This window comes from Giraffa tippelskirchi, chromosome 11, assembly GCF_054371585.1.
Source record: "Giraffa tippelskirchi isolate mGirTip1 chromosome 11, T2T-mGirTip1v1.2.pri, whole genome shotgun sequence".
In the NCBI taxonomy this organism is placed as follows: Eukaryota; Metazoa; Chordata; class Mammalia; order Artiodactyla; family Giraffidae; genus Giraffa; species Giraffa tippelskirchi.
The window spans coordinates 102,645,422-102,660,566 of record NC_137285.1 but is presented as its reverse complement, the minus strand read 5'-3'; the positions used below and the strand labels follow the sequence as shown (position 1 = coordinate 102,660,566).

Sequence of the window (15,145 nt, the reverse complement as noted above, 5' to 3'; positions counted from 1 at the left end):
CAGGAGGAACTACTTGGTTTTGATAGGACTCCCAGAACCCGTTTATACTTCAGATTTCTTTCTTTGCTCCATCTCGCACTTGAATGAACACTTTCGGTGAAGTCATTCATTATATTTAAAACTGCAGTTTGTGTTTCCCTCAGCTCGATGAAGAACCCTTACAGCTGCTGCTGCTTCCTACCAAAGCCACATCAATTCCCCTCACCTCCTCAGCCCAGTCTTTGGTTCTTGCCCCCTGCCTTGTTTTCGCTTGTACGGCAATCTCTTGTTTTCAGAAAGCAGTGACTTATCTTTGCCTTCTCTCCTGCTCACTTACGACCTGAAGTTCCTTTTTCCCTCCTTTCTGTCAGACTCTAAAGGGCCCTTCTTACCAGGGTTGTGGGGTGGGTGGCTGCGGAAAATTGATTGGTCAGTTTCACTTCCTCTGGGGGGGCCCCTTCAGCCTTTTTTTTTTTTTTCAGTTTTTATCCAGAGGGCCTCAAGTGTGCAGGTCTGAGCTGAATGAGATACCAGAGTCCAAGGTTTCCTGATGCTACTCTCCGACCCTGACAGGGAGTAGACTGAACCAAGACTCTGGTGCATCCCTGCCCCTCTGAGTGTTTCCTATTGTGTTTACAGTTAGCCAAGACAATTTATGTTTACAAACAACTCTAATTGTTCCAGCCTTGTTCCTTGTTTTGATATTTCCTTTTCCACACCCTCCCCCTCCCACCTAAGTAATCACTTGGGCTTCTGTGATTATTTTGCTCTGACCTCTGGGGGATGGACTCTATGAACTTAATTGGCTGCCTGGTTTATGGTATCTATGATTTAAAGAATTCTGTATCGCCCAGCCCTTGGATACACCAAAATAATGATTAAAAAAATCTGGGACAGAGGGTTCAATGTTTTTGTAAATGTAATTGCAGTTGATTCTTGGCTTTATACATAATAGAGACATTTCTATCTTCAGTAGTCAGCAAAGCCAGTGGCTAATTATGGCTGGTCTGCCCGCTTTCTAATTTTCCAGTGTGTGTGTGTGTGTGTGTGTGTGTGTGTAAGTTTTTCTCTAAGTTGTTGGTATCCTTTAGGACTGCAGCATTTTAAACATCAGCTTGTTTATAAACGGGTGTCACTGTTTATGTTGGTTTTTATCTTTGATCATTTGTGGTCGGCAGTTATGTAATTCCTATGTATGGAAATATTCAAAATCTTGAATGAGGCTGAAATGGCTTGGACAATGAGTTGCATGTGTGACGGGACCGCACCAGCACTCATTTGTGTTTCTGTAGCAGTGTGCAATTTTCTAGTTACAGGCACCCTCTCTTTCGCTGCTTAAATTACTCTGACGACATGCGTGAAGCTTAATTCACAAGGAGTTGTCATGTGCTCTGGGTAAATGATGAACATATTTTGGCCTGCTTATTGCTTATGTGAATCCACTTTGGAAAGGTTTCTCAGATGTGCAGCTCAGATGTGTCTTAACAACTGTTGACATACGGTATGATGGCCTATTAAGGCCAGGGTTTGGTTATATAATAGCAAGGAAGGTGTCTGAGTATTGGCAGTTGCAGAAGCTGCTGTTCAGTTAGATTGATTCATTTAGATAGATTTTTCTCCCGTGCACTGCAACGTTTATTTTACTTCTGTGGTCAGGTAACTTGGAACCAAAGAGAGTCACCTATTTTCACCTATTTTTTTTTCCTCTTCTCTTTTCAGAATGTATCTTTTTGTTTGTTTGTTTGTTTTGTCTTTTAAAGGTATGTGATTTTTTTTTTCTCTTTCTGCTCCCTGTCAGCCACTGAATGGTCTGGGTTTTTCCTGTAACCATGTATAACCATCAGACTCAGGTAATTCACATGATATTTGTGTTGGTTGAAAGAGGTTAGGTAGTCGGTGTTTTCTGAACATCAGAGAAATATTTATGGTCACCTTTTCTTACACATACTACCTATTCCACAGACTAAGAGGCTAAAGTAAAGTTTATTTATTGACCAAGCTACTGTGCTCCGTCCAACAATAAGTGGTAAAGCTGGCCCTTTCCCAAATTCTGTTAACTCTCAAACCTCCTAGATCAGGACCCTGGGATGAATAAAACAAGTAGAGAACGGGAAATATTTTCCTGTTTAGTTGTTGGTGACTTTTGCAGCACGGCGTTCGTGAGCTCAGACTTAATACTGGCAGCACTGCAGTGCTTACAGCGCCACTGCAGAGCAGTTACCAGGAGAGAATGCGCGTCTGTGACATACTTTGGTCAGCAGCTCACCCTGGCCGTCTTTGTCCCACCTTCTTTGAGTTCCCTTTTGTGGAGGAGCCTCAGTTTGAGATTCTTTGGTCCTCTTCTTTTGGTAGGACACTATGAAATATTTAGAAGATTAAAAAAAAAAAGATTTTCTACTGTCAGTTGTTTATAGTTGGTTGCCTGTGCTTAATTATACCTTCACTGGCTGGATGAATGGGAACAAAGAGGAGGTATATTTTGTATGCATTAAAAAGGAAGTATCCATGACTATAAAAGTCATTGGTCAAATACTTTAAAAATGTATTTTAATAAATATACATCACTTGCGTCTTTACTGGTTTGTGGGGAGAGCTTGAGCTTTGGATGGGACTGCCTGGGTTTGGGTCTTCTGCTACTTAATAGCTGGGTAATTTAACCTGTCTGTGCTTGGATTTCTTCATGTATAAAATGAGATGACAATAGTATCAATACTTTGCTCACAAATTAGGGTGTTATGAAGATTAAATAAAATAATATATGTGAAACTTTTAGAACAAATGTGCCTGGCACCTAGTAGGCATATGGTAAATGTTATCACCATCTTCTTCATCATCTTCATCAGATACTGTTGGAACAAAGATGAGTAAGACATAGTTTCCTGTGTTTGCTTTTCACTCCCTTTGGAACAGTTCATGATTGCATGTGCCATTTGTTTTGTGTAGGTAGATGTTAGACTGATGATTTGATTTCAGGGTTAAAAAATAGTTTGCTATTATTTCAGGTCCCTCTTTGAGAGAGTAGATTTAATTCCTGTGGACTTTGGGCTAATTTCATGAAATTGACATATAACAACATAATTTCCCATTAAATTTTTCAAACACCTATGAGACTTGTCTGATGAAAACTGTGACTACTACTGGCTTTTATTTGGTTTGCCTTGAATACTCAGGGTGTTTGTATAGCTACACTTTGTCACATTGGTGACAGAGCAGAGTTTGCAGTGTTTTCTCCAGAGAACTCCTTAAATTTCATGAAGAGTATGAAGAAATATTCCTACAAGCCTAAGGACACATTTGCACTTGGGTGCAGGGTGTGCTACTTAGAAGGCCAAGGACAGGATTCTTAACTTTAGATATTACGCAGAGAAAACAGTTTGCCCCATGACCCCATTCCAAATACTGATCAGCCAGGACACATTTGTGTGCTGTGTGGTTTAGCGCACTCGTTTCCATGAGAAGAACAACTCAAAGTGGGCTAATAGTATTGTTTTTACTCTAAGGATGATGCTTGTGCTCATTAGAAGGCTGAAAACAAGATTCATTAGTAAATAGAAAAGAGAATTATGTCAAAAAGAAATTGAAATTAAAGATGAATATTAGTTACGTTGGAGGAGAATAGTTCCATCTCTGGATAATCTAGAAATGACTGTTGAAAGATGATTCACTTCATTTTGATAGAGCTTTGTTGAAACTTTGTGAAGAGCTAAGAATGATTTGGACTAGTTTCTCCAGAGTCAGAATACCAGCATTCCACTTTCAGCATCAAAGCTGTTTAACATTTTGACTTTGATGCCAGCTCCCTAGAAAGTCAGAGATCTGGCTCAAGCCAGAGGTGCCCAGACTAGTTATTTCTGTGCCAGAAGTGCTGTTTTCATTTTCCAGGCATCAGTCTGGCTAATGTTTTCTAGTTCCTGGCATAAAAGAGAACAAAATGGATGCTCTGGAAAGGAAAAGATATGCGTTCTTTTTACCAGCATCTCTGTAAGTCTAAAAAACACCTAAAACCTCTCTGCACAGTAATGGAACTTTTCTGTTATCCATTCCTTCATTCAGCAGGTATTTACTGAATGCAAATTTGTGCCAGGTTCTACTCTGGCTCTTGAATACCCCATGAATGAGAGAGAAAAAAGCTGTTGCCATCTTGGAACTTATTTTCCTGTGGGAGGAGACAGATAAGAAACATGTAAACAAATAACTTTATATAGTGACAAATACTATGAAAAAAATAAATGGGCTAGACAGTGTCTGGGGCAGGGTGCTGCTTCAGATAGAGTGTCAGGGAAGGCCTTTCCAGGGTGGTAATAATTGAGCTGATCACCTGAATAATGAGCAAGAGCCAGCTTGGGAAGATTAGGAAAAGGGAATGGCACGTGCAGCGGCCTTTGGGTAGAAATGAACTTGGTTTGTCTAAAGATTAGACCCAAGGTCAGGATGCCTAAGAGCTTAGTCAGTGAGAGAAGGGATGGTGAGGAATTGAGATCAGAAGGTTAGATAGGGGCCAGATCGTGGTCTTACAGGCCATTTTATGGAATTGGGTATGAAATAAGGGATTGACCTCAGGGGATATTAAGGCAGAGCACTGATGTTATCTGATTTATGTCTTAAAAAACTCATGTTGGATATTTTATGGCTTAGGGTAAAAAAGCTGCTTCTGATTCATTTCTTCAGGGGAGGTGTTAAATTTTAACAGCTTCTGTTCTTTCACACTATAAGAGAATGAATGGCATACATTTTACATACAAAGTAAACATGGTCAGCCAACAGATAGTTGTCGATTTGGGGAGCACTAAAAAAGATCTTAGAGATGTTCTATTCCAACTCTTTTTTTCAGAGTCTGGAAAGATGGACTTAACAGAATTTAGAATCTCAGATTTTGCTCAGCGAGTAAAGAATCCGCCTGCCATTCAGGAGACACAGGAGGTGTGGGTTCAATCCCTGGTCAGGGAGCTAGGATCCCACATACCTCACAACCAATAAACATAGAAACAGTATTGTAACAAATTCAGTAGAGACTTAAAAAAAAAAAAAAAAACCACAACGCTGAAGAAGTAAAAAGAGAGAAAGAAGCACAGAAAAAGCAAAGGCCATAAACACAGTCTGCCTTATATAGTTTTCTTTTGCCACTATATCTAGCTCACACCCAGGGAATATAAGTAATTATACTTTTGCTGTGTTGGGTTGGTCTGGTCTGTCTTTGAAGGTACCTTTCTTAGATGGACTCTTTATTTACCATGTCACTACCAGTTTCCAGAGGATGGTGCCGTTTTATAACTCATGAAGAGAACTGGTCACCAGGATACATACATTGATGACACAGGTGAGGGCCAAGAGGACCATTTATCTAGAGCTGCCCTTACCTGGTTCTAATTTCTGATCTGAAAGCTCTGGCCTGTTCCACAGGTGAATAATCTCGCCCATCAGGTGAGTCCCTACTTTCTCCCTTCTAACAGTGAGTAGATTGGTCCCTTCTGACATAATAGTATAGTCATACTGTCTGTGGATGACTGATAACATCCAGAGGATGAAAATTATATACATTCTCATGGACTTTTGTCCCAATGTAATAAATACTTGTTAAATAAACGGCTTTGGCACTGTCTTTGAGAAGCCCTCAGTGGTTTGGGGTGTATTAGCTTGAAAGAGTCTCTTTTGGATGTGTTTAGAGTTAAAAATTCCATCAGCTGAGTACAAAACTATTGGATGAACCGTGGCATAGTTATGTTAGGAACGTATTTCTGTTTAGGAGGTGTGTGATCCACGGTAGACCAGGAGTCTCTAGCCACACTGGTAAGTATTTCGTCTCAGAATTTACTGTCTCAGATACTTAGGAATCAAATTGCAAATACTCAACCTCATTTCCCAGAAATTGAAAAGGAAGGAGACTCAAACTCGTCGCCTGTTTAAGCTCCACTGTGTAGGCTGGGCTCGCTCAGTTGGATACTTTTGGCCAGTTATCTTAAACTATATTTAGGTTTTGGTTTGGAATTTCTGAGAAATCCTCAAATTTCTGCCTAGTTTCAGCTAGTTTCAGTCTGTGCTTACCAGTAGTATGCTTTACTTCTCTTTGCTCCTTCCAGAAAGCTTGAATGTGAAATTTTAGGTTACCTTAGCACATTTCTTGAGACTGAATTTTTGGAGAGGAAAATTTTCATTTCATTCATTCCATTCACCCAGCCAATAAACTTTTGAAAAATTGTTTATCAAAAACTAGGAATGAATGATATATGGCACAAAATTCAAAAAGTGCAAACTTGTATGTAGTGAAGTTGTCTTCCTGCCACCCCAGTGCCTCATCCACACAGTTTTGTTAGTGTTGTTTCTCTAACATCTGTTAAGGGCTTCTCTCGATCAGTCCAAATGCTAGGTGCTGTTTGTTTCCTGGCAGTGTTGTCACATGCTTGAAATCTCTAAAAATAAGTTTACTTAAAAATTGAAAGAAGAAAACACTTAACTCTTAAGGCTTGTTAGGAGGCACACACAGTGTGATAACTGAATGTCACCTCCATGAGGGCAGGCATTTTAAGTTGGTGTTTGCTGCTGTATGTCCACTGCCTACTACAATGCTGGTAAATATTCATTTAGTGAATAAATGTAAGGATTAAAAAAAAAATGAGAGCTGACTTAATTTTTTTAATGCTCTTAATGCATCTTAGAGTTTTATTATTGAAATTTTCTATCTCCAGTTAAGATGTTAAAGGAGAGTAATTTTCTACTTTTTTCTCACCAATCTCTAGGTAAAGAGATTTCACTGCCTTTCTGGGCAAGTTATTTTTGGCATATTTCAAACTTTCATTATTAATAAGTTCAGTATAATTTCAGTAAATCCTGCAATTTAAATTCAAGTCCCTTATTTTAAGGGAAAAGTTCTTTTGTACCCAGGCTCCCCGTGGGTTACCGCCTTGAGAAGGTCCCACGGGTGCAGTCAGTGTAGTCAGCCAGCGCCTTGTTTTTCCTCCTCTGCCTTGGAGCTTTTCTTTACAGACCCACCTGCCTGTCTTCTACTGCTGGCATTTCCTGAAGTAACTTCATACTGTTTGCTGGGGTTCCTGCTTGTTCTTTATACTAAGTGATCTGATTAAAGCAAGTAGTATTTTTCTGTCACTGGTCCTTACTTTCAGGGAGTTACTTTTATTGGACCTTACCTTTAATGAATTAATTCAAGTAGTATTTTTTTAAAAACAGATTTATTTATTTTGAATTGAAGGATAATTGCTTCACTATATTGTGTTGGCCTCTGCCGTACATCAACATCGGGCTTCCCTGATAGCTCAGTTGGTAAAGAATCCGCCTGTAATGCAGGAGACCCCGGTTCGTTTCCTGGGTTGGGAGGATCCCCTGGAGAAGGGATCGGCTACCCACTCTAGTATTCTTGGGCTCCCCTTGTGGCTCAGCTGGTCAAGAATCCACCTGCAACATGGGAGACTTGAGTTCGATCCCTGGGTTGGGAAGATCCCCTGGAGAAGGGAAAGGCTACCCACTCCAGTATTCTGGCCTAGAGAATTCCATGGACTGTATAAGTCCATGGGGTTGCAAAGAGTTGGACACAACTGAGCGACTTTCAAGATACATCAACATGAGTCAGCCATTGGTATATATATGTCCCCTCCCTTTTGAACCTCCCTCCCACCTCCCATCCCTGTAGGTTGTCACAGAGTCCTGGTTTGAGTTCCCTGAGTCATACAGCAAATTTCCATTCGTTATCTGTTTTACATATGGTACTGTATATGCTTCCATGTTCTTCTCTCCTTTTGTCCCACCCTCTCCTTCCTCCCCACTGCCCGTGTCCATAAGTCTGTTCTCTATGTCTGCATCTCCATTGCTGCCCTGTAAATAGGTTCATCTTTATAATCTTCCTAGATTCCATATATATGCATTAATATACGATATTTGTAGTATTTTTTGTGTTAATCTGTAGGCAAAAAGTAGCAACTACTGATACTAGAAGACAAGAGGATAAGTGTTATTCTTCTCAGAGTGGGCAAAGTGTTAAGTTAAAGGAGCAATTGAATGCTTGCAGCTCAGACCTGATAGAGGCGGACTACAAGAGGTCTGGAGTGTAAATTGTCTTATTTCAACCCAATTGCTTGTTATTACGGGCTCTCTTCTACCACCGTGCTCTATTTTTTTCCAATTATAATTGGGGAAACTTATAAAGAAGCAGAAGGAAAACAATCACCCATCATCCTGTCACCCACAGGCAATAGTTATTAATTTTTTTCCGTATATAATAAGGCTCATACTGATACTCTATTTTATTCCTCCCTCCCCCTTTATCATTATAGGTATTTTCTTATCATTTGAAACTATTTGTAAACATTAATTTTAATGGATGTGTACTTTGCCCTTGTATCATTGTTGTTGTTCAGTCTCTCAGTTGTGTCCAACTCTTTTCGACCTCATGGACTGCAGCACACCAGGCTTCCCTGTCCTTCACCGTCTCCCGGAGTTTGCTCAAACTCACGTCTGTTGAGTCGATGATACCATCCAACCATCTCATCCTCTGTCGCTCCCTTCTCCTCCTCCTCTCAGTCTTTCCCAGCATCAGGGTCTTTTCCAGTGAGTTGGTTCTTCGCATCAAGTGGCCAAAGTATTGGAGCTTCAGCTTCAGCATCAGTTCTTCCAGCAAGTCTTCTCTAGCACCACAGTTTGAAAGCATCAGTTCTCCAGTGCTCAGCCTTCTTTGTGGTCCAATTCCCACATCCGTACATGACTACTGGAAAAACCACAGCTTTGACTAGAAGGACCTTTGTATATGGACCTTTGCTGTTGTATGATTGCTGTTATTTTTTGACCTTTTTCATATTTTAAGGTTCTTCCCAGTTTTTCACTGTTAGAAATTTGCTTTGGTGACCATTTTTGTGTATGAATCTTTGATGCATTTCTGATTTTTTGCTCAGGATAGATTGTTGGATGTGAAATTATTGATGAGAGAATACACATGCTTTTAAGACACCTGATACATATATTGGCACATTGCTTTCCAGAAAGGCTGTGCCTGGGTTAGCCCACCAGAAGTGTTTTTTTCTTTATTGTCTTTTCTTCTGTGTTTGTTTTATTGGGAGGCAGGGCTGTTACTCCTCGCTGCACCTGTAAACCTTGGGTGATAGATATGGAAGCCATTAAAAGAGGGCTGTAGCAACTGCCTAGTCCTTCCTCTGAACCAAACCTGGACAAGGAAGGAAAAAAGGGTGACTCTAATCTTTTAAGTTGTTTTTTATGAATCATCATTCTCTCCTGATCTTTCACAAAGAGGCATAAACTTAAATTGGAGGAACTGTTGAAGGCAAGAAGAAAGGTTGATGAGAGAGAGATTCTGATTACCTGAATATTTGATTTTTAAATAACTTTTTTGGTAGACCTGAGGGAGAATTTTTGAGATTGATGAAAATTGTAAATTACTCCTCTCTTTTTTTTATGGTAAAAAGATGATAAAGGAAATTATAAAGGAAATAATTATGTGAATAAATGTGGTGATGCACCAGTCTTATTATGTCTGGATTTGTTGTACTTACTGTACTTTATGTGTTATTTAAGAGGTTTTCAATGGTAATTGGGCCATATGGACTATTGTTCTTCCAGTGTTTGTGGATACCCACTACTGTATTTTGGGCATCTGACAACATGCTCTTTTATCTCCAATAGAAGGCCTTTAATACAATAAGTTTGGGTTATTTTATTTTCTTAGTTAATTAGGGGAAAGAAATGAATGAAGCAGGGAAGTCAGAATAATGATACCTATATACTTTTAATATTTTGTTTTAATTTAAAATATAAATATGCATTAATCCACTAGTCTTTTTAAAAAAGTGTTCATTATGGAAAATTTCAAACGTAAACAAAAATAAAAAGAATCATATGATGAAACCCTCATTGACCTACCACCCACTAAAAGCAGTTAATCACCTCACAGTCAGTTTTTCGCACATATCACTTCCAGCCTCTCTTTTCTCCCTAGTTTATTTTAAAGTAATTCCCAGAATCTTATTTCATCTGTAAATGTTTTGGCATATATCTCTAAATAGAGCAGGATTCTTTTTCAAAAAAACATAACTCTAGTACTATTATCCCACTTAAAACAATTAGCAATAATTCCCTGATGTCATTAAGTATCAAATTAGTGTTAAAACTTCTCTGTCATATATATACAATATATATACAGATACATTTAGTTTTTTTTTTTTTACCCACTTGTTCATTTGAATCAGGGTCTAAATAAAGTCCATACTTTATAATTGATTGATGTCCCTTAAGTTTTATATTTTTTAAAAGAATTATTTGTTTTACTCCATAGATTTCCCCTCTTTTTCTTTGCAGTTTGTCTAAGAAACATGTTTGCTAATTTTTTGCTGTAGGCCTTTCTCTGTATATTGATATCTTGATTAGAGTTCTGCTATCTTACTTGTGTTAAACATACCCACAGTTCATCATTTATGATTTCCAGTTTTGTTTTGCTTTTTTAAAGCAGAGTAGCAATTTAAAGGCATTTTGTGAAGCAATTTGAACATAGACTCTTTCTTGAGTTTTTGATTCTCTCTCCCTCCTGTCCCCATCTTTTACGCTTGTTGCATTAAAAAAAACAAGGTAATGCTCAAAATCCTTCAAGCTAGGTTTCGACAGTACGTGAACTGAGAACTTCCGGATATACAAGCTGGATTTAGAAAGGGCAGAGGAACCAGAGATCAAATTGCCAAGATCTGTTGGATCATAGAAAAGGCAAGAGAGTTCCAGAAAAACATCTACTTTTGCTTCATTGACTATGCTAAAGCCTATGACTGTGTGGATCACAACAAACTGGAAAATTCTTAAAGAGATGGGAATACCAGACCACCTTACCTGCCTCTTGAGAAACCAGTATACAGATCAAGAAGCAACAGAACCAGACATGGAACAATGGACTGGTTCAAAACTGGGAAAGGAGTACATCAAGTCTGTATACCTTTTATTTAACTTCTTACATAGTGTGAATTGCCAGGCTGGATGAATCACAAACTGGAATCAAGATTGCCAGGAGAAATGTCAACAACTTTAGATATGCAAATGATACCACTCCAATGACAGAAAGTAAAGAGGAACTAAAGAGCCTCTTGATGAATATGAAAGAGGAGAGTGAAAAAGCTGGCTTAAAACTCAACATTCAAAAAATGAAGATCATGGCATCTGGTCCCATCACTTCATGACTAAGAAATGGGGAAACAATGGAAAAAGTGACAATTTATTTTCTTGGGCTCCAAAATCTCTGCAGATGGTGACTGCAGCCATGACGTTAAAAGATGCTTGCTCCTTCGAAGAAAAGCTATGACAAACCTAGACAGTGTATTAAAAAGCAGAGACGTCACTTTACTGATAAGGGACCAGGTAGTCAAAGCTGTGGTTTTTCCAGTAGTCATGTACAGATGTGAGAGTTGAACCATAAAGAAGGCTGAGCGTTGAAGAATTGATGCTTTTGAACTATGGTGCTGGAGAACACTCTTGAGAGTCCCTTGGACAGCAAAGAGATCAAACCAGTCAATCCTAAAGGAACTTAACCCTGAATATTCATGGAAAGGATTGATGCTGAAGCTCTAGTACTTTGGCCACCTGATGTAAAGAGTCAATTCATTGGAAAAGACCCTGATGCGGGGGAAGATTGAGATCAGGAGAAGGAAGCGACAGAGGATGAGATGGTTGGATGGCATCATTGACTCGATGGACATGAGTTTGAGCAAACTCTGGGAGATAGCGAAGGACAAGGAAGCTTGGCGTGTTGCAGTCCACGGTGTTGCAAAAAGTTGGACATGACTTAGCAACTGAACACACGTGCATCCACATGTAATGTGACTTTACCAAGTCATTTTAAACATTCAGCCTAATTTTCAAAGAAGCATGTCTTTCTTTTCTCCTGGGTTTCTCATCAGTTTATATAGCTAATTAAATTGCATAGCTGTAATAACAAGAGAAACTGGTATAAATAGATTTGGGAAAAAACAGTTAATTCTTGGTAAGCATGCAACTTAATGGATGGGAGCAGGAAAAATATCCAGGATTAGAATGAGTGGCTATTAATTTGAGGCTGGTTTGCATTGCTGGGGCTTGTTATTTTACAGAGGGAAGGGGAAGCATCAGTTATTTTTTTCAGGTTGGTTACGAGATGGTGGTGGGTTAAGAGAGCTTCTGTACAAATTTTATAATTATAAATGAGCCAAATTGTTAGAAATCTGAGGACAAGATATTTTATAGAATCTTTTATTTATAGTGTATTCTGCAGTGTGGTATTTTTGTCCACTTGTGTTAAGAGTTTGCATAAACTGGACTGAATTTGACTATGGGCCAGCGATGTTAAAAATTTGGTGAGGAAACAGCCAAAACTTTGTAGTTTGAAAGGTTTATATCTGTTCACTGCCAGTGTAGTGTTCCATGGAACAAGCTGACATTTTCATGTAGTCGGTTGTTTTCTGTTCCTGGCAAGAGAAATCTTGGTTCATATACCACGGGAACAAGATTGTTATTGTGGAAGGCAGGCTCAGAGCTGTTTCTTGTTAGGATTAGTTGGGCACCTGCAGGATTTCTTCTTTCTTTCTGCTTCCTGCGTCCTGTTGTCCTTTCCTTCTGTCAGAATGTTCTAATGTTGTATAAGCAATGTTCTGACAATAGATGATTTTTTTTTTGGTAGCTCATTTTTTTTTTTTAAACCCTTGAAATAATGTTTTTAGTGATGGTATGTTCTTGGCTTACTTTCCATTTCTACATCAACAGTGATATTGTTATTTTTGTCAAACGGGGCAGTTGTATTCCAGCAATGATCTTTGTGTCCAAGTCAGCTGCAGAGAGACCCTGTTCATTATACCTAAATATCTTATATGTGTATAGTAATTCGGGGAGGTAATTCAATTTTGAGATGATACTTTTGGATCTCTGCATAGGATTTTACAGCCCCTCCGCCCCCTCCAAGAGTAAAACTTGTTTGAAGCATTGTTACTCACTAGCCTGTTTGACATATGCAGAAGAGTGACTGGTGATTTCAGCCTAGTGCCTCTTCTGATCTCATTTTCCTTCTTCCTTTTCAGCCAGCAGCTGCATCCCGTGCCCTGCTCTAATTGAGCTCCTAGTAAAAAGGGCACTGTTATACTGAGTCACAACCCCTTCTGTCAGTGGTTGTTAGATTTTTTAGGCCAAGAACCCATTTTGGAGTCACATTAAAATTTGAAAACAACATTTCAGTTGTGTTACCTAAACTTCTCTTCTTTCCTTATGCTAGTAGCAGCATTTTCTGCTTTTCCAGCTCTTTGAGGAAACCTTTTTGGTCAATGAGCTGCAGTAATGAAACTGTCCATTGCTGTGGGAGTCAGCCCATGTGTTTCCAGTTTCAGTTTTTCCTAGCCTGGCAGTTTTCTTTGGGCATATCGCTTAACCTCATGGGGCTTCCAGTTTCTTTTTAATGTATATATGTTTCCTATTGCTTTATTGAGATATAATTCACATACTGTACAGTTCACCCAATTCGTTGCTTTTAGCCTATTCACAAAGTTGTGTAACCATCACCACAAGCCATTTTAGAACATTTTCATTCCCCTTAGGAGAAGCCACCCGTTAGTAGTCACTGTTCATGTCTTCAACCTCTCTCCCCTCGCCCTAATCAATCACTAATCAGTCTATAGATTTTCCCATTCTGGACATGTCATATAAATGGAATCATATCACATATGGCCTTGTGGGTCTGGGTTCTTTCACACAACATGTCTTCAAGTTTCATCTATGTTGTAGCATATGTCAGAATTTCCTCCCTTTTTATGGCTGAATAATATTCCATTGTACAAATATATTGCATTCTGTATATTCATTCATGAATTGATGACATTTGCATTTTTCCATTTTTTGACTAATATGAACAGTGCTGTTATGAACGTTCATGTACAAATTTTTGTGTGGACATATGTTTTCATTTCTCTTGGACATATACTTTTGGCATATATGCCCAAGGAGTGGAATTTCTGCATCATAAACATTCCATGTTTATCTTTTTGAGGAATTGCCAAACTGTTTTCCAAAATGGGTGCACCATTTTGCATTCCCACCAGCAATGTATGAAGCTTCCAGTTTTCCCACATGCATACCAAAACTTGTTATTTTCTTTCTTTTTGACCTAATCATCCATGTGGATATGAAGTGGTTGCTCCTTATGGTTTTTGATTTACATTTCTCTTATGACTCCTAGAGTTGACCATCTTTTCATGTGCTAAGTGACCATTTGTAGATCTTTGAAGTGTCTGTTTAGATTCCTTGCCCATTTTTTAGTTGGGTTATTTGTCTTTTTATTGTTGAGTTGTAAGAAGTCTATATATTCTGGATACAAGTCCTTTATCAGATATATGACATGCAGATATCCTTTCCCATCTCGTAGATTGTCTTTTCACTTTCATTATGGTTTTGTTTGCAGTGCAAAAGTTTAAAATTTTGATGTTCTTGTTTCTTTATTTGTAAAGTTATTCTAACTCTGAAATTATGTGTTCTATTGTGAATGTGTTTGTATTCATTCTGAGCCATTTTCTCACTGTGGTATAGTATTCCCTTTTCCAGGACATTTTATAGCCTCAGAGTCTCTTTTTTCTTTTTTTGGTTTCAGGGCATGTGGGATCTTAGTTCCCTGACCAGGGATAGAACCCATGCCACCTGCAGTGGAAACACAGAGTGTTAACCACTGGACCACCAGGGAAGTCCCAGCCTCAGAGTCTCTTAAAAAACAGCTCTTTGTATCTGATACATGTGTCTTATGAAATAATCAGACTCGACCCAAAATGTATAATTGTCCAAAGTGAACATGCCTTCTCTCTAGAGAGAACATTGTTCACATTTTATAACCAGATTTCTTTCTACTCACATGTTACGATTTTATGTTTTTCATTGAAAAGGGATCATGCCACATACTCTGCTGCTTGTTTTTAATTTTTACTTAGTCTTCCAGTTTTATTGAGACTTAATTGACATGCATTGCTGTGTAAATTTAAGGTGAACAGCATAATAATTTGATTTACGTACCTAGTGAAATGAGTTTAGTGAACATCCATCATCTCATATAGATTAAAAAAGTTAAAGAAATGGAAAAATTTTTTTCCTTGTGAAATCCTTTTTCTTAGGATATTGTTGTTGTTGTTCAGTCGTAAATTGTGTCCGACACTTTGTGACCCCATGA

At 38.6% G+C, this 15,145-nt stretch overlaps 1 protein-coding gene across 24 annotated transcripts in view; it reads left to right on the top strand.

The window, feature by feature from the left end:
• The window catches only part of SIK3 (SIK family kinase 3), a 278,071-nt gene that overhangs the window by 18,976 nt on the left and 243,950 nt on the right, over positions 1 to 15,145 (top strand). The window contains exons 1-2 of one of the 24 annotated variants that reach the window (XR_014070036.1): positions 5,224 to 5,296; positions 5,380 to 5,400. The exons of 21 other annotated variants lie outside the window; for them this stretch is intronic. The gene's annotated coding sequence lies outside the window, so the exon portion shown is untranslated. Of the gene's footprint in view, positions 1 to 5,223; positions 5,401 to 15,145 lie in introns of those variants that run through there. 2 more of the 24 variants (XM_081546457.1, XR_014070037.1) reach the window with 2 other exon arrangements.